Source organism: Pelodiscus sinensis, chromosome 5 (assembly GCF_049634645.1).
Source record: "Pelodiscus sinensis isolate JC-2024 chromosome 5, ASM4963464v1, whole genome shotgun sequence".
NCBI lineage: Eukaryota > Metazoa > Chordata > Testudines > Trionychidae > Pelodiscus > Pelodiscus sinensis.
The window spans coordinates 24,223,218-24,245,587 of NC_134715.1; the positions used below are offsets into that span (position 1 = coordinate 24,223,218).

The 22,370-nt window shown below is 40.8% G+C and overlaps 1 protein-coding gene across 2 annotated transcripts in view; it reads right to left on the minus strand.

The window, feature by feature from the left end:
* Window positions 1-22,370, minus strand: part of PPP3CA (protein phosphatase 3 catalytic subunit alpha) — a 333,809-nt gene that overhangs the window by 310,492 nt on the left and 947 nt on the right. The window contains exon 2 of one of the 2 annotated variants that reach the window (XM_075929664.1): window positions 10,461-10,621. The exons of the other annotated variant lie outside the window; for it this stretch is intronic. The gene's annotated coding sequence lies outside the window, so the exon portion shown is untranslated. The remainder of the gene's footprint in view (window positions 1-10,460; window positions 10,622-22,370) is intronic. 2 annotated transcript variants of the gene reach the window in all.

A 22,370-nucleotide genomic window follows, 5' to 3' on the forward strand; every position in this document is an offset into this window, starting at 1 on the left:
TGCTCCGTGTGCAGTGCTGATGCTTTTATTTTAAAAAGATTAGTTTTACAATAAGAACGGCTGTACTGGGTCAGACCAAAGGTCCATCTAGCCCAGTATCCTGTCTGCTGACAGTGGCCAACACCAGGTGCCCCAGAGAGGATGGACCGAAGACAATGATCAAGCGATTTGTCTCCTGCCATCCCTCTCTAGCCTCTAACAAACAGAGGCGATGGACACCAATTCTATCCCCTGGCTAATAGCCTTTTATGGACCTAACCTCCAGGAAATGATCTAGCTTCTCTTTAAACTCTGTTATAGTCCTAGCCTTCACAGCCTCCTCTGGCAAGGAGTTCCACAGGTTGACTACACGCTGTGTGAAGGAGAACTTTCTTTTATTAGTTTTAAACCGGCTACCCATTAATTTCATTTGGTGTCCTCTAGTTCTTCTATTATGGGAACTAATAAATAACTTTTCTTTATCCGCCCTTTCCACACCACTCATGATTTTATATACCGCTATCATAAGCCCCCCTCAGTCTCCTCTTTTCTAAACTGAAAATTCCAACTGACACATGCATTGTGACTTTCCTGTTAACAGACCACTTCAATGTGGCAAAACACATCCTTAAAATCTTTCATGTTTCAACCCTTCTGGCTGAGGTTACTGGTTTATCCCCAAAACTTTTTGAACTCAAGTGCCTCTATTTCCTGCTTGCCCTCTGCTATCTTGATATAACATGCTAAGAGCCACTCTAAAGTTAAAAAAAACCTCATATCATCACTATCCAACATCTCAAACTATGTTCACTGTATCCAACTTACTCAAGAGATTTCCATTTTTCACCCCTTTTATTAGGAGTATCAAATATTGTTACAGGGGCTTGGATTAAAAAGGGAGAAGTATGTCAGCAATGCTGCAGAAATGGAACCTCCCCAGACTGGTGGAAGCCTATTAATCAACCCCAGTGAAAAAAAAATCCCCATTCACTTTGCATCAGTTTCAAGTTTAAAGAGAAGGCCATTCATATTCCATATGTGTATTTTTCCTACTTCTGACTTTATTCTACGGGGTTCTATAAATTTATATAGCAAGGTTGCAATTAGTCAATTCAGTGTATTTTTTCTGAAGGCCCTAAAATTATGTTTTCAGTCAGTATAATACACAAGCTATGGGTAAGTCTGAAGAATTGATTAATGATACAACTCGTGCTCAACATGCATGGTATTTGGCACATTCAGGACATGCAAAGGCAAATTTATTTTAAGTGAGACTCCAGTTACTAAGAGCTAGAGGGAAAAGCAACATGAGTTCTACCCATTCTTTAATCTTCAGAATGCCCCATTTCAAGAAATCAAAAGTTGCCGTAAGGGACTACACGAAAACAATTATTCAGCAGTATTTTTCAGAATTCTGTTTATTTTAAATACAGTAAACAACCCAAACCAAAACCTTATATTTAGAAGAAAATAATTACTGCATTACTTGACCATAGATTTTATTCACCTATCTATAAAGAGAAATGAGAGTTCTACATTAAAAAAAAAAAAAAAAATAGGGAGCTCTTTCAGAAAACAAAGATTGCGAGCCAAAAATGTGAGCCCTGCCCATGCAAAAGTATGCACCATACTTACCAACTCATGCCCAAAATGAAAAAGTGCTTTATTCTGTAGAGTGAACACTAAAAACATGTTTTCACAAATTCATCTCTCTATACGGAACACCTCATCTCACCTACAATAGAAGTTGACTAGCCTTGTGTGGTTGAAGGCTTGGGGGGAGGGGGAAAATCAGTACTTTTACCACCAACAGTGATTTTCCTTTAGCAAAAATGGTACTGTTTTAAAAGCCAAGAATCTCATTAAGATGATCTCTAAGGCAAAGAGATCCACACTAACAGACTCTTGTGCTCAGATAGATCCCCACTTAGGGATGTAAAATTTCAATTAAAGTGGCTAATCAATCGATGCAGTTTGCATCACCTATTCGATTAGTTGATAAGGGCGCCTCCACCTTTGAAGTGTAGTAACAACCCCAGGTCTGTTCCTACACTTCTAAGGTGAAAGCACTGCAGGGACCATGGGGTCTGTCAAGCAGTCCCCAGCTGACTCCAGGCTCCACGGGGCGCTGCCACTTTGAAACGCCACATGCAGCCCAGGCCTGCTGGGGAGTCCCAGCTGGCCCCAGGCTGCATGCGGCATTTCAAAGCGGCAGCGCCCTGTGGAGCCCAGGGTCTGGCTCTGAGCTCCACGTGGCACTGCTGCTTTGAAGCACCCCCACTCCTTCCCTCCACCCCACTTGCTGCCTCTTTCTGATACAAGGCAGCAAGGCGTTGGGGGAAGCGGCTAGGAGACTAGTGCGTCAACTAGTCGTTCACATCCCTATCCCCACTGTGGTCTATCTTTTGTCATTGTGGGTTAAGATATCAGTTTTGCACATGCTCATCCATAATTACTATGTTTATGATTGTTATTCAATTTGCCTTAAGAAGCTTCTTTCACAGTCAGTCTACCTACCCAATTTATCCTATACATAAACAGGATTCAGCTCTTCACACATTGAAAGTTACAAGTGCAATTCAGCTGAAAACCTGAAATTTTTTACATCTGCAGACAAAACTGTTCATTTAAGGTAGCTTATTTGGAAGTTTCAGATGGCAGTCTATGGCACAAATTGACAGTGGCTTTCAGTTACAGAGCTCAAAATATCAGGGGTCATCAGGAGAAGAGAGTTTATCTTTATTGATACGGGGTGGGGGGAGTTTTCAAGTAGATCTTAAAGATAAAAATCCCAACCTTTACACCTTCACCATGTTGCTCACAAAGTCATTTTCTAATAGAAACAAGATAAAAATAGCATCTCCTCAAAAGAAGTTAACACCTGCTGAGGGGATTCTTCCAGAATAATATAAAGAAAGATTTTTTTTTTCCTTGGAGGCCTATTAATGATTGGATTTAAGAGCAGTTTGGGTTAAAGAGCACTGCAAAGAATGTCAAAGATGCTCCCTCTAAGCAGTCACCTATATTAAAAAAAATTCACTTTCATAAGATCTCTGAGAGCTTTATCATAGATTATCATAGTCTGCTATGAATACGCCTATCAGTACACCCTTACTTACTATTGAATGCCACTGGTTGGCTCTGGTTAGCCGGCAAGCCAAAAAAAAAAAAAAAATAATAATAATAATAATAGTTTACTGGCCTTTTGAAGTAGAAAAATGTGAAGATCAAATCCATGTTAAGTTATAGGCATCTTCAACAGTGAAGTATTACACAGAATGAAGAATATTTTTATAAAAAGTTATGGAAGAGAAAGTGTAGACTATTGCTATTGCAACCACTATAGAAACAAATACTCCTTTTAGAAGCATGTGAAGTTTCAGGGCATCGGCATCTTAGTTGCATCAGAAAACCATGTTCACTGGATAATAACCAAAAGATAGTCACAAAGTAGCCTTTTACAGGTTGGACCTCCCTGGTTCAGCAATCTCAGGACCTGACCAGGCCTGAAAGAGGGATTTTGCCGGGCCATGGGAGGTCATTTCTACCCTCCCCCCACCCGGTCCGCTGCTCTCCCAGCTGGCACTTCACTTCTTACTGGCCCCACTGCCCTACCAATCCCGTTCTGTAGCCATTGCTGCCCTGGCTCCAGGACCCACAGGGTAGTTGTGCACACTGTGCCGGGGATTCAGGACCTACCGGGCAGACACATACTGCAGATCCCTGCCTCACTGAGCTACTGTGGCTCCCAGCCACACGCGTGTCTCCCAACTCCGCTGGGCAGACCTGCTACCATGAACTGGATGGCCCCTCTGTCAGCTTACTACAATCAGCCTTAACTCATCTAGTGTCTGTGAATACAAGATGTGTGATTCCAATACCACCAAGAAGTTAAATACATTGATAGAGTTTAATGAGAATGATGCCCCTAATCTCTATGTAGTAAACAGCAAATATTGTCTACTTGCCAGACAGCTGCCATCTGAGGTCCATGGCCACAGGGAAATAACAATACCAGGTTAAAGAGAAATGGGATTTAACGTTCCCTAAGGTACAGCTCTTGGTAATCTTGGATTAACTCTTCTTGTTCCTTTGGAGGTCAAAAGAAGTTCTTTACTCACTTTGAAACGTCAAAACAAAAACCAAACATCAAATGACCACATACTGCTACTATATTGGTCAGTGCTCTTGATTCTTTAGGTTCATTCAGAAGTGATGAGACATTTTCAAAAGTCAAGACATCAAAATTACTGGGGTTTTATTCTTCAATTTTAATACAATTTAAAGCATGTTTGGCATTCAAAAATATTTGAATGCGTGACAGGAGACTGAAACATAGCCACCCACAGTGCAGGTATGCCATGGAGTCAGCCAGCTTCCTCTCGTGACCCACATACTCCTACTAGCAATGTAGTCCAGTGGATAAAACAACTGTGAGCGCAGAGAACCGCACTTTACTTCCCAGGTCTGCTGCCACTCTCTTTTGTGGCTTCCATGTCTCAGTTTCCCCATCTGTTAAAGGAGGGTAATTTCTAAAATAAGAGCTACAGGTGAAATCCATGGTATTCCACTATTAGGTGCACATATTAAGTCTGCTAACATTTTTAACCCTGTACTGGAAAGGCTATTTCTACTCATGAGAAGGTAGGAAAGTCCCTTTGATCCTTTGCTCAGTCTACCAACTGACAGCATTTTGACCAGAAAGCAGCCCAACATGAATTTGACCAAGGGCTTGTCTACATGGCTTAAGGGCAGCCAGGCAGGGGGTAAATGTACAGCACGTTAGCCTGCCCGACTGTCACCATATGCACCCTGTCTCTGCACACTAAAACTTACATACAGTGCTTTTAGTGCGACTCGGTAGGGTGAAAACAGTGACCGAGTGTGCACAGCAGGCTGGCTCACTGTACATTTACACCACAACTTTATCTGCACTAAATCTCCAGTTAGACAGACCCCCCCCCAGAATCAACGCTAGTCACAAACCAAGCAATTTAAATAAATTCTAGTCACTACCTCCCTGGGGGAAGCTGTGAACTAGTGAAGCAGGGATAAAATGCTTTTAATTAGGACCCATTGTTTTTGGTCTTTAATTTATTTCTCTTGGGACTTTATTCCTTGTTCAATAACTTGTGCCACTAAGATGTCTACATGTTCTAAAGAAGAAGCATAGAAGAAACTGAGTTATCACCAGAGTTCAGTTCTCTCACTGAATTCGAACTAGCAGAGCACTTAGTTCGAACTAGGTAAACCTCATTCTACGAGGACTAAGCCTAGTTCGAATTAAGGGGTGTGTAGCCCCTTAATTCGAACTAGTGGGAGGCTAGCCCTCCCCAGCTATCCCTGGTGGCCACTCTGGCCAACACCAGGAAAATTCTATTGCCCCCCTCACCGCCCTGGACCCCTTAAAGGGGCACGGGCTGGCTACGGTGCCTGTGCCAGGTGCAAGCCTGCCAGCACCCAGCCAGCAGACCCTGCACCTGGCACAGCTCGAGCCAGCCACCCGATGCCTCCCAGCCCTCCCCCTCTTCCCGGGACCAGGCTGGCGGCTCCCGGGAGCTTGCCCAGGATCACAAGAGGCGGGCACCCGCCTGGTCCAGTGCGGACATCGTGGACCTTGTCCACGACCTCCACACTAGGCACAGGAAAGCGCCCGTCTAGGGCAGGAGAGCTACCAGCCTGGCCACCCAGGAGCAGGTGTGCATGAAAATCAAGGTGGTCCACTGAGACCCCCGACCCTGAGCCCTGAGCTTACAATGGCCGTACTGGGTCAGACCAAAGGTCCATCTAGCCCAGTAGCCGGTCTGCCGACAGCGGCCAACCCTAGGGACCCTGGAGGGGATGGACCGAAGACAGTGACCAAGCCATTTGTCTCATGCCATCCCTCTCCAGCCTTCCACAAACCTTGGGCAGGGACACCACTCCTACCCCCTGGCTAATAGCACTCCATGGACCCAACCTCCATGACTTGATCTCACTTCCCTTTAAACTCTGTTCTAGTTCTAGCCTTCACAGCCTCCTGCAGCAAGGAGTTCCACAGGTTGACTCTTTGCTTTGTGAAGAACAACTTTCTGTTACTAGTCTGAAGCCTGCTACCCATTCCTTTCCTTTGGTGTCCTCTAGTCCTTCTTTACGGGAACTAATGAAGAACTTTTCTGTATACACCCTCTCCACCCAACTCCTGCTTTTAGAGACCTATATCCTGTCCCCCCTCCGTCTCCTCTTTTCTAAGCTGAAAAGTCCCAGTCTCTTTAGCCTCTCTTTATAAGGGACCTGTTCCCAACCCCTGATCATTTTAGTTGCCCTCCCCTCTCCCACCCTCTCTCTTCCCCTCTCCCACCTCCTTTTCCCAGTCTCCCCCAGTTTTGTTCAATAAAGACAGAGTCAATGTTGGAAGAAACGTTATCTTTATTTTGTACATCAGGAAGGGGGGCTAGGGAAGGGTAAGTGGAAGGAGGTGAGGGAGGAATGGGATACGCGCCCCCGAGGGGGAGGACTGGGCTGGCTCTGCGGGCTTCTGGGGGTGGAAGCTCTCCTGCAGCCCCCCAATTGCCCCCTCTCCCCAGATGGCAGCCTGTGGCAAGTGCAGCCGGTCTGATGGCCGAGTGCTGTGATGTGCCCAGTGTGGGTACTCCGGGCAATCCAAGCCAGGACTGCTTTGCAAGAGGTGCACCCCTGAGAACTGTCCGTCCGGGGTGGGGGTCAGGACCCTTTAAGCACAGTCCTCGGCTAGCCTGAGACAGCATCTCCACACTCTAAGTCCTCCTCTGATGCCCTGCCGGCACTGCTTCCAGCCATCCTTAAGCCTGGTTCAGGATCCACTTAATGTGGACATGCTAGTTCGAATTAGCAAAACGCTAATTCAAACTAGTTTTTTAGTCTGGATCCGTTAATTCGAACTAAGCTAATTCGAACTAACTTAGTTAGTTCGAATTAACGTTGTAGTGTAGACGTACCCTTGCCTTCTGACAGTGGCCAATGCTGGGCACCCCAGAGGGAATAAACAGAACAGGTAATCATCAAGTGATCCATCCCCGTCGCCCATTCCCAGCTTCTGAGAGACTGCGACTAGGGACAACATCCCTGCCTATCCTGGCCTTCGATGGACCTACCCTTCGTGAATTTATCAAGTTATTTTTTTAAACTTTTTCCAATTTCAATATATTGTTTTTGAAATTTGGTCATAAGAACATAAGAATGGCTATACGGGGTCAGACCAAAGGACCATCCAGCCCAGTACCCTGTCTGCTGACAGTGGCCAATGCCAGATGTCTCAGAGGGAGTGAATCAAACAGGTAATGTTCAAGTGGTCTCTCTCCTGCCATCCATCTCCACCCTCTGACAAACAGAGGCTAGGGACACCATTCCTTACCCATCCTGGCTAATAGCCATTAATGGACTTAATCTCCATAAATTTATCTAGTTCTCTTTTAAACCCTGCTATAGTCCTAGCCTTCACAACCTCCTCAGGCAAGGAGTTCCACAGATTGACTATGCGCTGTGTGAAGAACAACTTACTTTTATTGGTCATCACATCTGCACACTGTATTCAATATACATACCACAGATTTGTAGAGAGACAATATGATATATTCTGCTTTATCTAACCCTTAAGGATTCCAACATTATTGACTTTGACAGCTGTTGCATATTGAGTGAATGTTCTCAGAACTATCCACAGTGACTCCAGATCTCTATTGAATGGGGACAGCTAATTTAGGCCCCATCATTTGATATGTATAGTTGGAATTGTGTTTTACACTGTCATTACTTTGCATTTATCAACATTGAATTTCATCTGCCATTTTGCTGCCCAGTTACCCAGTTCTGTGAGGTCCTTTTGTAGCCCTTCATAGTCTACTTAGGACTTAACTATATTCAGTAGTTGTGTCACCTGCAAAATTTTGCCACCTCACTGTTTACCCCGCTTTCCAGATCATTTATGAATTATTTGGAGCAGTAAACAATACTGACCCTTTGGCAACCATCACTACTAGTTACCTCTCCATTCTGAAAAATGACCATGTATTCCTACCTTTTGTTTCCAATCTTTTAACCGGTTGTCAATCAATGAGTGAACCTTCCCTCTTATCCCATGACAGCTTACTTCACTTAACCGCCTTTGGCAAAAGGCTTTGTCAAAGATTGTCTGAAAAATCTAAACACACTATGTCCATCGTATCCCACTCGTCCACATGCTTGTTGACCCCCTCAAAGAATTCTAGTAGACTGGTGAGGCTTTGTTGCCCTTTACAAAAAAACCTCGTTGACTCTTCCTCAACAAATTAAGTGCATCTAGGTATCTGACAATTATATGTTTTTACTATAGTTTCAAACGATTTGCCTTATTTACCAAATATTTGTATTCCAGTAGTGCCCAAAGCCGCAACCAACATCAGGAATGCATTGTGTATGCTATACAAACAAGATGTTTGCCATCTAATTTAAAATAAGATGTCAAAATGAGTACCTAATGATAAAAAGTAAGGAAGAGGAAGACCAAAGATGGCAATCATAAAATCATGCAACTAGGGCCTACCTCAAAGTTTACTGAGTGAACTGAAAGATCTCTTCTTTACTCCAATCAGCTTTCGATCAGGCTCTTAAAGAGGAAAATTTTCAAAAGAAACAAGTGCCAAATGGCACCTGCTAAGAGACTTAGGCACCTTAGCATCCAAACTGCCAGTTAATGTCAAAATCCCTTTTCAAAAGGAAATTTAAGTCCCTTTGATTTTCAATAGAAGTTAGTGTCAAATTACCAACTGTACCTTAGAAAAATCTCCAGAGTCTCACACAGTGCAAAGTCTCCTGTATTAGTACCATGAATTTAAGAGAGCACCGAAAAAACATTAAAAATAAAAGTTACCATGAAACATGAACTTGTGCCCGTTTGTTTTTATTTATTATAGCTGCGTGTCTCAGTGTACTTGGACACACTATTTCAGGTGATCTAATACACTATGACCATTGTAAATTTACATCAGACTAAAACTTAGAGCAACAAGGTGGTTGAGGTAATATCTTTTTCTTCACCTTTTGATGATCCAGATAAGCTTTAAAGCTTACACGTCTGGGAAATATACTCTATATCACAGCTAAATATAAGGTGGAACAGATTGTTCAGCATACGTGATAACTTATTTCCAAGGACCATTCCATGTAATGTGACCTAAAAACACCTCCCAATGATAGGCGGGGGGGAGGGGGGAGGAGAAGCTGGGGGGGAAGGTTTGAGTGTTGTAATAAGCAGTTAATACCAGTATGTCTAGTCAGTCCATGATTTTTAGTAGCTAGCAAAACTGTTAATTCGCTGTGACATTGAGTACATTTCTTTGACCTGAAGAAGAGCTCTGTGCATGCTCAAAAGCTTGTGTCTCCCACCAATGGAAGGTGGTCCAATAAAATAATACTACCTCACCCATCTGATCTCTCTGATGATACCCTGGGAAGAACAGTGACCACACCACTGCATACATCAGACTGGCACTTGGAAAACATGATGGTAAAGTGGCCTGAAGTTATTCCAACTGTTTTTAAGAGGATGTGCAGACTCTTATTTTGAATAATTTCCAATTCAAGACCTCTTTGGTACCCTCACCCCATGAAAAATGATGGTAACTGAAATGTTGCAGGCATATGGTCATTAAGATGGGATATAACAATTGTCACTTGGGAATATGAACAGCAACCAACACAGTCCAAGTCTGTGCTATCATGTGCCAAAAGTGTCCGTCTGCTATGTACATTGGACAAACATCTCAGACACTTCGCCAAAGGATTAATGCCCACAAAACAGATATCAGACAAGATCACAAAGAGAAAACAGTTTCTTGCCATTTTAATCAGAAAGGACACTCTCTCAATGACTTAACCACCTGCATTCTGCTACAAAGACCTTTTACATCTGCATTTGAAAGGGAATCCTCTGAACTGTCATTCATGTTAAAATTCGACACTCTCCAGGAAGGAATGAGCAAATACTCAAACTATCTTACCCATTACCAAGATAGCTTCCCCAATTATCACCTCTAATACCATTAGCTCACAGACATCCCACTCTCCCCACCTCTAATATCATCAATTCACAGACACTTACCTTCCTTCCTCTCCCCCACCCCCCGCATCCCCCTTCTGTTCTGAAATGTGATTTGTCCTTTTCATATGTGTTCATTTTTTTAAATTGTATCCTTTGGTATATATGGTTGTGACTATTCTCTTCCACTATTTGAGCTGAGGAAGTGGGTCTGGCCCACGAAAGCTCATCATCTAATAAACCATCTTGTTAGTCTTTAAAGTGCTACATTGTCCTGCATTTTGCTTCAGTCCAAGTCTGTTACTGAAAAGCATCTGACAGAGGTAGGGCAACATCACAAACTATGGTGGGTGACAATGTCTTCAAATCAAAAGCTGTTTTAAGTGCAATTCTTCAACCATACTCAAGTTTTATAAATGTCCTCTCTATAGTACCAGACATGCCATACCTTGGATCTCTTGAGAAGATAGGAGGGGAATGGGGGAAAATACTGAAGGGGGAAGGCACCTGCAGGAGTCAGTCACATGTTTAAACTGGAGGGTCTGTGAGTGATCCAGTATGGCCCACCTTCTCTTCTGTTGAGACACTGTTTGACATCTAGACAAAAAGCTGTAAGGAAAAAGTAAAGATGTCCATAAGGACTTACTCTGGAAACTAAAATTTTCTGGCCAGGATCAATTTTTGCTGTTTCTAAAATAAGTGCACCAATAAAGGTCATTATCTCTGCTCACCCACACATGCAGCAAGCTGGCAGAAGCCATTAAAACCCAGACATGTCCTTAAAGAACTCATACTAAGAGCAATCAAACTGAAAGTTTGTAAAAGAAAGAGAGGTAGAGTCTCAAAAAAAAAAAAAAAAAAAAAAAAAAAAAAAAAAAAAAAAGCAGCAATAACTCATGACCAGGACATCTTTATGGGAACTGCTGTAACGTGTTTATAGGGCTAAGCAAGCCACCAAAGACTGCAGTATCAGAAGGGGGTCAGAGGAACTGAAGAGCTAGCATGAATGAGGACCCAAACCTCAACAGTTTTTCAATATGTTCTGTAACCAATATGCTTGAGCTTGATGCAGAATGGAAACATCTCAGACTGTCCCATAAATTTTAAAACTGCCATGGGATTCTAAGAAGGGGCAAAAAACAGTCTCCCAAAATAAAGCACTACTTATATCTGTACCAGGAAGCAAAGGAAAACAGGGTAGAAGGTTCTAGAGTTGTCAATCACCCACCCATGGTATGACTGGCTGTAGAAATGTTCATGCTTTGGCAGGCAATCTTTTCTAGCCTGGATAAATGGTCCATAAACAGGAAATAAAAACAAAGTCCACTCACAAGATTAAAAAACAAAAACAAATATGAAAGTGACACCCAGAATAAAGACTAACAAAGTAGTTCAGGATTCCAGTAACTAAATACAGTGAACAAGGTTTTGTGTGAACCTTACGACTTATCTGTAATAATACAATGTGCATGTTAGCACTTGTTATTTTCAATATTCTGATCAGAAATTCAAAATACATTTAATTTGATCGCAATATGGCACAGATTGGTTATAGGAGGAGATGGTGTCATAGTAAAAATATTTAAAGCAACACTTTTTCCATCACCAATTTATGTAGTCAGTCATAATGACCTCTTCAATGATGAGTACAATCCATAGCACCTGTAGATTTTGGATTTTTCATCTCACATTTTTTGTAGCAGAATTCATGAAAAACCAAAATATAACAATTTAGCCAATTCAGGCAAGTACTGCTATATTTTCATCTGCCCAAGTGAAAAGCTTCTATAAACTGGCTCATCTGCATCTCTCTAAATGATGGATAGGGAAATTAATAAGATATAATGTAGATTTTAAAAGAATGACATGTCATTATTCCAGTAATAGTTTGCATGATCCAAATATTTTATATTAACACTGAACTTTTTATTTAGACAGTTCTATTTTGCATCAAATTTTGTGTTTTATTAGGTCTAGATTTGCCCTTCTGTATGTTTCTGCCTCTTAATATATAAGAGATATTAGAAAAAATAGCTGCTATTTCATCAAAATAAATCAATCCCTCAACATTCCTGTCACCATAATTCCGCTCCTCTACTCTATCCAGCTGTATGTATTCTGTAGAAAGGATAGAAGTGCAAGAAGCAAGACTTGAAAAATCCACTCATCTTTAGTATCCAAGAAACTTTCTTGGATGAATTCTGCAGAATTTAAGCATCCTCTCCACCCAGTTAAAATATACCAATTTGTCCCATTTTTATCCAAATGTAAGGAGAGTGTAAACAAAGGCAGTGTGGTCTTTTAAAAATATACAAAAAAGGTCAGCTTTAGTGCTCAGCGCTTTTCCAAGCTAGGAGGGGTGGGGAGAGAGAAATCACAGACATGCTACGAGTTTTCTGTGCTGTCACTGGATAGGTTTCAAGCAACAAGAAAACCACAAGAATGGAGTCTGATTTGTTTGGTTAGATTTTGGGAGAAGCTATGGGAAACAGTGGCAGGCATCTGAGACTCAGAGGGGAAGATGCTTAAAAAAAAAAAATCAGAAGCTGGAGGGAAAGGTAACAGGAATGTACATCCAAACAAAGACCACCCTACCAGTAGTAAGGAGGCACTGGGATTTGATTTCTGTATTCTGTCCAGCTACCATTCATGATCTTGAAGGCTTTAATGAGATTAGAGACTTACTCTACAGTGGTAACAAGACAAACAGAATCCTGAGTAAGGTCCACAGACAAAGCCTGGCAGGTGTTCCCCTTTTCACAGAAGTTCAGACAAGAGGGCCTACCTTCTCACCAGATCATCATCATCTTAATCTGACATTTTCCAAGCCACAGATGTGACAGTGTGGGTGGATGTGCAACAGTGACAATTACTGCTTTGCATAACATACCACACCCCGGGCCTGCCCCAAGTAACATACAATCTAACCATCCAATCCTGCAAACACACAGACATTAGCTTTAAGCATGGGAGTAGCCCCATTAATTTCAGTGAAACTATTTGTGCTTAAAGTGAAGCACATTCATAAGTATTTACATAACTGAGGAGCATTCATGTTGATAGCATTAGCAGAGGAGGAGAGAAGTGGGAGAGGAAAAGAACACAATGCTGGGACAGAAAAAAAAATAGGGGAAGGAAAAAGTGTGAAAAACTGAAACCAAACTATAACACTGGATGGTTTTATTTCTTTAAATTGCAGGGGTGTTGCAATTTCACCCTACCTAGCAGGGATAGTCTTCAGCCAGAAAGTGTCAGGCAAGATTTTCCTAGCTTTGGTAGAATGCATTTTATTGTATAGGAATCTAATATTTCTGTTTCCAAAACCCACGTATGTTCGTTGACCTCAAGGCAGTCAGATTTGCTATCTTTTTTTTTTTTAAAAAAGCAAGCTACCACATAAGCTACCTTATAAATAATAAAGATGATTTGTGTGTCTGTCTTTTGGAATTTTTGCCCCAAGGTCCACAGATAAATTGTGCTATTCAGAACTCATGTTGGCATCCTGGTTAAATCTTAAATAAATAAGAGTCACGTTCTCTTCATACAGCAGTGTTGCTATGCCAACGTTAACATGCCTAACCTTGCCTATAAAAATAGATCTAGTCAGTTTCAAAATGCATGCAAATTACTGTGTGAAAGAAGTACTACTCTAGGAGGTGTTATTCCAACAGTATGAACTTTTTGGTGGAGGAGAAAGAGAAAAAATATGAAGAGCAGCAATACAGGTCGTGAGCAATGAGAAATAATATTCACAATCAAAGCATTGTTTTGCTCTCTCCGTATCTCAGATGTCCTACCTCTGCAGCACAGTAAAGCTAGGTCTACACTGCATGCCTATTTCAAAATAACTGATGGGTATTGCAAAAGAACAGTGCATGTCTACAAAGCAAGCCCATTATATTGCAATTAATGTAGCTGAAGTTGCCCATCTTGATTTACTGTATGTCTACACTGCAGGCGAAAGTGAAAAGCAACACAGTTTGTACTACCCATATGAACTTAATATATATTTGATCCAAAATCTGAGCAGCAGGGTTGTTCAGTTCAAGACAGATATTCATGTGAGTATTTTTACTTGTGTGCTTACATATTTGCAGGGTTGGGGGCCATACTCAATTATTATGTAATCCTGGGGAATGTAACAGGCAATCAGTGATGTTTTACAGGAGAAGGCAAGGTATTGACTCATCAGAAGAGGATGGTTGTAAGTGTTCATCTTAAATAGCTGAGATGATACATTGTAACATTTTAAATTTAACTCATGTAACCACATAAGTGTAGTCTCAGATTCTTTTATCTGAAGTCTCCTTGAAGTGGGTTTCTCTTTAGAAAGCTGTGGCTTCCTTTAGGGCACACTTTAGAAATTTAGAAAAGCCTTCAATATTTATACAAATATTCCTTAAAAGAATTTTGTTAAAAATAATGTAGAAAAACCAGAAGGATACATAGCCTTTGAACAGAAGATATTCCTTCAGTTTGTCTGAGCATACTTTACAGAATCTACATTGCTATTTAAACCCAGATTTAGGCCTTGTATTTTTAAAAAGTACAAAACAAGAGTGTGACTACACATAAAGTTGTTATAAAGGGGCACTTTTTAAAGCCACAGAGAATTTAAAAAAAAAATGAAGCAGTTCAATGCCAGCTACCACTATTACTTGTTAATGAGGGCTGAACTGAATTTTCAAACTGCTATTTCTGAAGGTTTTTAACAACAGGGGCCTGTTCAAGTTTCTGAAACCTGTGGGAGTGACTGAAATACTGTGAACCCGAGATACTCAGACGAATAATCTCACTGTTCATATGCTCACTCGCTTTCTGCTGTATGGCACATATTGGAGAACAAGAAAGTAAAAGCATCCACTTGCATGTTTCTCTCTCTCATGTTACAACAAAAATTACCACTAAACCAGGCCATAGGTAAGAAAAGGAAATAGAAAAGTAAGTTAGAAACAGCAGCTCTATGCTGTACAGAATCTTCCCATGAAAAGTGTCATAATAGGTTACAATTTTCTGCTTATATTAATATTGTTAACATTCAGCATTAACTCCCCTCTCAATTCCTAACACCATGGATGGGAACAAGATCATTTACCCTCTTCTCTCTGGAGACAAGTACAGAATACGTGACAGCATGGGTGAGCACAGAGCTATAAGTTGTGCAGAAAACTTTCTATCCATAGTTTGAGCAAGACTTTCCTCAACAATCTTTGGCTTCCGTGCATTCACAAGCTGCCTGACAATTCTCCACCATATATCACATCCTCTCCCCAGACAGTAAAGTTCTAAGTAAGGTCAGATGTGTTTCTCTTCAGTGTGTCTGTACAAGAGAGGAGAATTCACAATCAAGCACTAAATAAGGATTCCAATACAAAGGAAGTTGTCCTGGAATATTTCCCTGGTCTTACATGGGAAGTGTGACAGGTTTACTTGAATTGATTTTCTTTACAAAAATTATAGTATTCATGGTAAACAAAGGTTAAGCAAATTAATGACTAGCTAATTGAACTACCAACATTACTGCACACTTATCAAGATAGAATTTTCTGATTTAACTTGTTCAGATTAGGATTCATTTTTATTATACTATTGAAACAGTAGTTGTACATATTATACACACAAAAACACAAGTTATACACATACTGAATCAGTTAAAATCCAAACACACACACCAGCATTCCACTGATGGAATTCAGTCAGTCAGTCCTGGTTTAGACTTATGCATTTGGCCTGATTCTGGGCCCACACAAGAACAAAAAGTGAAGCAAGGTATTTTCTTGGACTAACTGGGACTATACAGTAAGAGGGAGGTATCCGTGTTAGTTTTTCCTTTTGTTTTAGCAAGATCAGGCTATGTAGCACTTTAAAGACTAACAAGATGGTTTAATAGGTGATGAGCTTTCGTGGGGAAGTGAGTCTGGCCCACAAAAGCTCATCCCCTATTAAACCATCTTGTTAGTCTTTAAAGTGCTACATAGTTTTTCCTTTTGGGACCATACAGGTATGCAGTTGTCTTTCTTTCCTCCGCTGTAGTTTACATAGCATGTTTTACTGAGTGAGAACAGATGGGTCAAAATTCTTGGTTCTTTTTAAAGAATTCCACTGAAGTCACCAAAACAGAGACCCAAGACATGTTTCATGTCTTACATGACATTTCGAGTATTGATCAAGAGTAGACAATCCTGTGACAGAAGGGCTACGTCTACACTGGCCCCTTTTTCGGAAGGGGCATGCTAATTTTGAAAGTGGGAATAGGGAAATCCGCGGGGATTTAAATATCCCCCGCGGATTTAAATAAACATGTCCGCCACTTTTTTCCCGGCTTGGGGAAAAGCCGGAAAAAAAGCGTCTAGACTGGCCCAATCCTCCAGAATAAAGCCCTATTCCAGAGGATCTCTTATTCCTACTTCAAAGTTTTACTTCAAAGTAGGAATAAGAGATCCTCTGGATGGGCTTTATTCCGGAGGATTGGGCCAGTCTAGACGCTTTTTTTCCGGCTTTTCCCCAAGCCGGAAAAAAAAGCGGCGGACATGTTTATTTAAATCCGCGGGGGATATTTAAATCCCCGCGGATTTCCCTATTCCCACTTTCAAAATTAGCATGCCCCTTCCGAAAAAGGGGCCAGTGTAGACGTAGCCAAGTGGTACAGTTCTCTATACTGCTGAATGCAGATGGTCTCCTACATCCCCTCCCATAAAGTTCAATCCTTTATTACATGGAAGTGTACTATTACACCACCATTAAAGGAGACAACATTAATGCTGAATGCTTTTTATGTCACACCAACCGCCAAGTGACTCCTTCCCATGCTCATTTTTTTTAAACACCCTATTTAGAAAAAAGAAACAGTATAAGTATCTAATCTCCCTTTGTTCAGGTCACTTAAGATTAATTCACAAGTTTTGAGCATCACTCCACTTACAGCCAAGAAGCACCAAACAAGACATATAGGAAGCAGCCACAAAGGGTGCAAAAAGTCTTATTTTTAATAGGCAAAAGTTCAGTCGGTTTAAAGAAACTGAAAACAAAATAATATCCTAGTATCAGTTCCAAACAGCAAGAAGTATCAGTGCCTGAAATCTTATATTGGTTTATATTCCAACTGGGAGTGCTCTAGATCCCAGGTTGAGGCACAGCCCTACAAAAAGTGCATACATCTTTCTAAATACTGATCTTTAGAGTTTCCACTGAACCTTGTCCTCTGGTTCATACCAACAAAGAACAGTTACCATTACACATGTATACGAACCTTTAAAAAAAAAAAAAAAAAAAAAAAAAAACAAAAACACCAAGACCATCAAATAAGTACTTTTTTGCTAAACATATGCTAGTATAACTATACAAGTTATTGTATTTGTTAAGTATTGGAGGGATAAAATATAAAAGGGATTATATTTAAATATGAAGTGCCATGGCTAGATCAAAAACAAATCAATCTATCCATACATTATATACACACACATAGAACAATCACTTCTAGCCCGGGGATGGTATACAAAACGCAGTGTGATCACCAGCAAAGGTGTAGAAGCGATAGACCGTGAATGAAGCACATAGCTCCGCTTCTCCCCCTCCACCCCACACACACACCTCCATACTAGCTTCTGGATGTCCTATAATTGATTTCAGTCAATTCCAAATTAAAAACAAAAATGTACAGCATCACTATTGTTCGCAGACATCCATAAACAACATTTATCTATTTATTTTGTTTTGTGTTATCTTTAGTATAGTGAGACAGAGCTTTGATACGTTTTTGTTTTTATTACAGATTCTTGTACTTCACAAAAGTATTTCAGGAGGTTGTTATATGTTGCATTACAATCTGAAGACACTGGTAACATGATTTAGAGCGGTGTGGGCAAAAGCACCTCCGTGAGCTGGATCTGGTCTGCCAAGCGGGTTGATCCGGCCCACTGAGGCCCTGCTGCTCCCCCGCCCTCAGGCCAATTAGGACCTGGGGCAGAGGGAAGCACATGAAGTTTCCTCCACCTTGCCAGAAGAGGCCCCTGGCAAGAAAATATTGCCCACCCCTGATATAGAGCCTTTCCTTTCTATGGTCACTAGTTCAAATCTTGCCAAGATGAGTAGTGATCAAAAGATATTGGCACCAGCCAGCAGTTCTGTGACCTTTGTGGAATAAGTTAGTATCTCAGCCAGCTTCCATTACCAGGTATCCCCACCTTAAAAGCCAGTTCCAAACCCAGAACACTGACACCCTTTTTTCCTCCTCCCCCAAATTTCACAAGCTTCAAGTGCTAAACTAATGTGGATAATTAGCCACCCTTTCATCCCAACTGAGAGGAATGAAAGCTCATAAGCAGAGTGACATGGAGAAGCTTAACCATTTGCATGTGTGAACAGGTCTACAGTACGGGAGAAAGTTGACCTAAGATATGCAACTCCAGCTAGGAGAACAGTGTAGCTGGAGTTGACGTACCTTAGGTTGAATTTCTATAGCATCCCCACTGCAGGTGGTCAATGAGAGAAACTTTCCTTACACCTCGTGACCCAGTGGAGTACCAGAGTCAAAGGGGGTGCAGCAGTTGATTTAGCAAATCTAGTAAGGACCTGCTAAAATCGAACCCAGGGAGGTCAATCCCAGGATAAACAAAGACAAACCCTGTGTTATACTTCTTCTATGAAGACATGAAGGACTTCAATCTACAGGGTTTTCAAGCCAGCACCTTACAGCAAGACTGAGGATTTATGAGCCCTAATCCTGCAAGCACTTAGGCATATGCACAGCTTTATGCATATCAGTAATTTCACTCAACTAATCACGTATGTTTGCAGATCAATACATTTTAACAGTATTTGTACGTTAGACAAATCAGCTTTAGACTGTAGGTACTATGTTACAGTTGCAAAAAGAGTTAAGATTTTCTTGCATCAGAACGCATGTATTAAAGGAGAAAGTCGTGGAATAATCTTTGCTTGACTGAGGTATAAGAGTATCTTTCAGACTGACATGCAGGATATTCTTTCCATACCGTTCCCAAAAAATGTATTTTTTCATCTTTCAGAAGTGAGTTTTCTTTTGAAAATTTGCCATTTGAAGACATGGACCTGAATTTCTTCTTTATATTGCACACTATCCAGTAATTTCAGATCTGTGCATATTAAGATTTCACTCAATAAGCTGTCAGGTGCCATTGTGTACAAATGACATAATGCAGGCAACAGAAGGCCAAGATCTTACAAGGCATTTTGTAATACCTAACTGTTCTGTGAAGAAATGAGGACATTTTAATTTGAATTAAATCAATTTGATAGACTGGAAAATTCTATGTGAGTGGCAATGTATGAAATAGTTTCTTGCACTGAAATCATTTCACATCTTTAGAGTCACTCTTTAGCAGTATCTTTAAAATACAAAAAAAAAAAAAAAAACCCACCACCAACCAACAAGTGTCAGCAATATGGCAATCTGCTTAAAGCTGCTAGAATTCTCACCCTTGCAAACCTACTACTGTTACACAGTAGTATCTAAGGTTCACACAAAGCTTGGAGTTCTTGATATAACAAGACATCTCCTATCATGTGTTGACTGACTATTATCTTTCAAAACTATAAACTTATAATTTTGCAGTAGGTAAACTATCAGATCCTGACTGATAATGCCACTGATCAAGCCCATATACAAGACCAAAATGTGTTTCTTCCTCATATAAGGTTCCAATTTACAGTTTATTTGTGGATCTTTAAAAACCCTCTCAGCTAACACAGGTTTTATCTGAACATGGTCCAGAGGATTAAAATGTAATGAAGAAAAATGCATAATTATTTGAAGCCTCAGAATTATCTCCATATGTTTAATAATACTTTATTGTATTAATTTTACCATTGCAAGGCTATTCAGCTTTTCCTCTTGAAAAGATATAGAATAGAGAATGGCCTATGAAGAAGGAACACTACAGCTTTGGCTAATGTAATACAGGACCTGGGATTCTACAGCACTAAATGAAGTTATGAATCACATTTGTTTTGTTATTACAAATGAAAAAAGCTACATTACTATCTTTCTTCATTTATGCTTCTAAACAATAAAAAAAGCAGTCAGTGAACGCAATTTAAAATGAATATGATACAGTATAAACGTAATCCTATTAAGAGTTCACCGTGCATTACTCATTCCAGGTTCTGTATTTAAGCATTTAACAGGATTTTGGTGTTTAATAAAAGAATGAACCAGTTAAATGAATCCAAATATTAACTACAAAACGTTGACGTATAACACTATCAGGCCAGATGTATAAAAAACTCTTCTAAGCACGATTTAGGTCAATTTCTGTTCTTTCAATCCCTCTTAATGAATACTTCATAAAAGGAATAAAATCTTAAATGTTTGATGGATTGAATGTTCAACCAATATATATCTATAAAAAATATGTAAGTATCCCCAACTACCTGTGCTGTCAGTGTCTTAGAAATAGCATTTCTGGAAAGGCCTACATACTTAACGTAGAATGAACTGTAACAATGTGAAAAGAGATTTAAGTGTCATAACAAGACTAAAATCTCTCACTAATGTGTAAAAAACAACACCCTAGACTTATAGTACCTCTAAATATAACAGTAACTGAGCCTATTATTAAATACAGGAGTAGCAATTTTATCTGCATTTAGAAAAACAAAGATGATTTTTTTAGCAGAAAAGATAATAGGTCAAATCCTGCCCCTGTTTTCATTTATGCATAATTCCCAATGAATTTAAGTTTTCCCTGATTAAATTCCTAAAACTTAATCCTACCTTTGCACAGACTCAATAACAATATTTAAGAAGAAATCTGCATTCCAGCCCCCAATTACTAGTGTACTTTAAACAGTAGGCAAAAATATTTATTTACAGCTGAAGAGTATTACAAACTTTTAAATCCTTGCTCTTTGAGTGTGATGTCACAGGACCATGATTCAGTGCAATACTGCCTCAGTTGCATGGCAGATTTCTTATTTCACAAGATAAAGGCAAAAACAAACATCATTAGAAAAAACAAAATTAAAATACATAAAGATGTTAATCTCAGTCTCCCAAGACTTTTGGTTGATGCTCAAGTAAGCACTTAAAATTGTACATACTGCAGAGCCATTTTTTTCTAAGTCTCTTGGATTCTGGAAGCATTGCACAATCCATTTGGAGTTTGTATTTCACAAAAAAATCTGGAGATAAATACAGGTTTATAGCCTACGATAGATACACCGTGTTACATCTAAGCACACATATGGAAATATGCACATTTGCTATAAGCATTGTACATTGTTAAAACACATATATTTGTCCCATAAAGGAATAAGCATTTCTTTGTTGTTGTGCACAGTGCTTGTGTGGCTAAAGAAAACTCTCAGATGCTTTTCAACAAATGGAGTGACTCAAGAAGCATTAGCACTTATAGAGCATAATACACATTTTTTTTAAAAAAATGGCACAAAGTCATATTATGCTCGCTTGTGGTGAACACCCACACATAGATATGGGCGCACACAAGCAAAGATGTAAGGGCAAACAGTAGGTCTTGGTTTACTTCCACTCAACCAGGCCAAATCATAAACAATAATCATGATGGGGGGGAGTGGCTTGTATTGCCGTCTACAGTGCTTAATGTACAGCATGTATTATGTGGCTAGCACATGCATTTTCCTCTCCTAGAGGGGATGGTCCTCCTGGATAAATATTTCACATTCTAGAGTCAGGTCCCCCTCCCTCATTTGGCTACTGAACCAGATGGCATCGCCCAGAGGCAGAAGAATTTCCCGCTGCTGCTACATAGGCTCTTGCCCAGAGATCGACGGATTTCCCTTCCCTAAGTGGAGAAATAGACCGTGAAGGACCACGGGGAAGGGCCCCCGGCTCTTGCACATTAAAAGCCACGTCTCCGCCTGCATAGAGATGTCTGTGAATCAACCGCTGGCTCCAGGTGTCACATACATCACGCAGCACGCTTGAGAGAGGCAAGGAGAGGACCGATGTCAGCGACGCGAGGGAGGGGGAGGGGGAGGAGAAGAAGGAGAGCCCCGGCTGCCAAGATCGGGGGATTTACGGGCATATTCCTGCAGGCGGGGTGCTGAAATGCAGGGACTAGAACTGCCTCCAGACAGCGGCGTCTGCGTGCGAACCCGGCCACGCAACCCAGAAAGGCTCGGACCGGGGGGGGGCGGGGAAATGGCCGGAGTAGTAGCCAGGGGAAGAGAAGGGAGCCAGGCTCTTTTGCCTCTTTCGCCCTCCCCTTCCTTCTGCCTTAGACACTCCAGCAACTAAGGAAGCTGGGGCTCCCCCTCTCTCGCGCGATCCCTATGCAATCACTTGAAGGCAGAGAGGGGGAGGCAAGGGGAGAAAATGCTGCAATATAGCACCAGGCAG